The sequence below is a fragment of the Bidens hawaiensis genome, unplaced genomic scaffold (genome assembly GCF_021521415.1).
Source record: "Bidens hawaiensis isolate Kalapana, Puna unplaced genomic scaffold, B.hawaiensis_p1.1 tig00046628_1, whole genome shotgun sequence".
Lineage (NCBI taxonomy): Eukaryota > Viridiplantae > Streptophyta > Magnoliopsida > Asterales > Asteraceae > Bidens > Bidens hawaiensis.
This window is the reverse complement of record NW_027498307.1, coordinates 121266-123748: the sequence shown is the minus strand read 5'-3', so window position 1 is coordinate 123748 and position 2483 is coordinate 121266.

Below are 2483 nucleotides of genomic sequence, written 5' to 3'. Positions count from 1 at the left end.
CGGTTTCATTAAAAAAACCGATTTTTTTTTCTTTTTAATTCGTATTATACCTATACACATATGTATACTTTCATTTAATCTCTAGTTACGTAATGTACACATATGTACATCATCATTTACCTTAAATTATACATATATGTATAGAAAAAAACATGTATGTACATATTATACATATATGTATAACAAAAAAAACCGATTTTTTTTAATTCGTATTATACCTATACACATATGTACACTTTCATTTAATCTCTAGTTAGGTAATGTACACGAATGTACATTATCATTTACCTTAAATTATACATATGTGTAGGAAAAAACATGTGTGTATATATATGTATATATTATACATATATGTATAATTTAGCTAAACCGATAAATGTTTTTAAAAAAACTGGGATGATAAATAAGAACTTTGGTTTTTTAGTTTTTTTACTTTTTGTGTTTTTTTGTTAAAAGTCCCATTAAAAGTTTAAGCATTAAAACGGAAAAGTTTAAGCATTAAAAGTCCCAAACACGGGTACAAGTGTCCAAAATCGAATGTAAATAAAATATCCGTTTTAATTGAAATCCTTGACCAGAAATGCCTTCAACCTACCGAGTAGTCTCTAGCACGTCTAAGCGGTAATCTCCAATCCTTAACCTGAAAGTCAAACTAACATACACACAAAATCAGCTAGAGTTGAGTGAGTTCAGGTTTTCATAAACAATAATTCATACTCTGTTTCAAAACTTATAATTCTAAACAATAGAGAGGATAATAATAAAATAATTAATATAATTCACCAAATAATAAATTCATCGTCAAACACACGTACACGGGCCTCTCCACCACGAGTTAAGACTCGAGTAATATATTTGACCCGGACGCTGTAAGACCTAAGCATGTGACACGAGTCTCTCCACCACGGGTCAAACCCGAGTTATATATTTGACTCGGTCACAGCTTACACATCCAAGCACGTGATACGGGCCTCTCCACCACGGGTACAACCCGAGTAATATATTTGAGCCGATCACGGCTCAACATACAACGGGCCTCTTCACCACGGGTTTTAAAACCCGATTAATATATTTGACCCACCAAAATGATGATCACACCACACGGGCCTCTCCAACATTGGATTTGAAAACCCGAGTAATATATTTGACCCGGCCGTGATCACCATGCACACACACATCAATAAGCCTACTCACATCATTCTTAGTCACGAGGAACTAAATATCATCACACAATCGTAGGCTATAAGGTAACATATTCTCATACATACATACCTCCATACATACATACATATATATATATATACATATATATATATATATATATATATATCATCCCAAGACATTCCAAATTACAAGTAAGTCTATGGGCCATAAGGTAATATTTGATAATCAGTCCAATACATGAACTAAGTAAATAGGTCTACTTGTATTCAATTACTACCAAGCCTATTAACATCATCGAGTCTAGACCAGAATCAGATATATAACCTTAAGGAATATATGACCATAACGAGTCTAAAATATCCTAACGCATAGAATATAGTCCACTCATAGTTTTATAAATGCACAAATACAAGTAAAGCTATGTAATACCATCCAAATAGTTGTAACGAGTAAAATCGTGTAAAACTGTATCACGGTGTGTATGCTAGCCCAAAACGTAAAAAGATTTAAAAGGGGCATCATGAACTCACCTGAGACGAGCCACACAAATACCAAAGGGTTTGAGAACCTCAAAGCCAATCCACAGTTTGCAAGCCTGTCGGATTGCACACAAAGATTACTAACTAAACGTACCGACTGGTTTCTCCTACGAGACGTTCTAACATGATTTGATTGACTTAAATCCTTGACATTACCAAATTCAATTACACCAGCCCCCGAGGCCATGTATTTACCAAAACCATCGTTAGTTTAATCCTGGGGACAAAGGGTTCCCAATTTACCCCCGAAAGTTGTTGATTTTATCGAATACGCTCGTTAACGGGTTGTTTATGCACTTAGATACCGACTCAGACCCGTGTGGACCAAATTTAGTAAAATCACAGCCAACAAGTCCACACTACGCTACTCGAGTTGAATGAGTCGGTAATTCGCAAGCACGATGCACAAATTACCAATAAACGCGAATTTGCGCCGTACCAACCCGTTCAAGTAACCGACAACCAATTCATCCTAAATACTAAAAAAAAATAAGTTTTTCACAGCCAACATATCATGCCGAGTCTACAACATTCGAATTGGTTGTCTATTCCCTCAAACAACGCGTTAAACACAACAACTCACAAACTAGTCAACCGAATCCTAGTTTTCAAACTATTAACAATTGGCCGACCTAACCAATTCAAATGACCCTAAAATTTTAGTATGTTGTAAGTGACATACCTAGGAAGTTTGTGGTGCAAAAACCTTAGCCGAAACAGCCCCGAAACTGCCCAATTGGACAGCCACCCGACAAGCCTAAAAACAACCGAATTTCAACG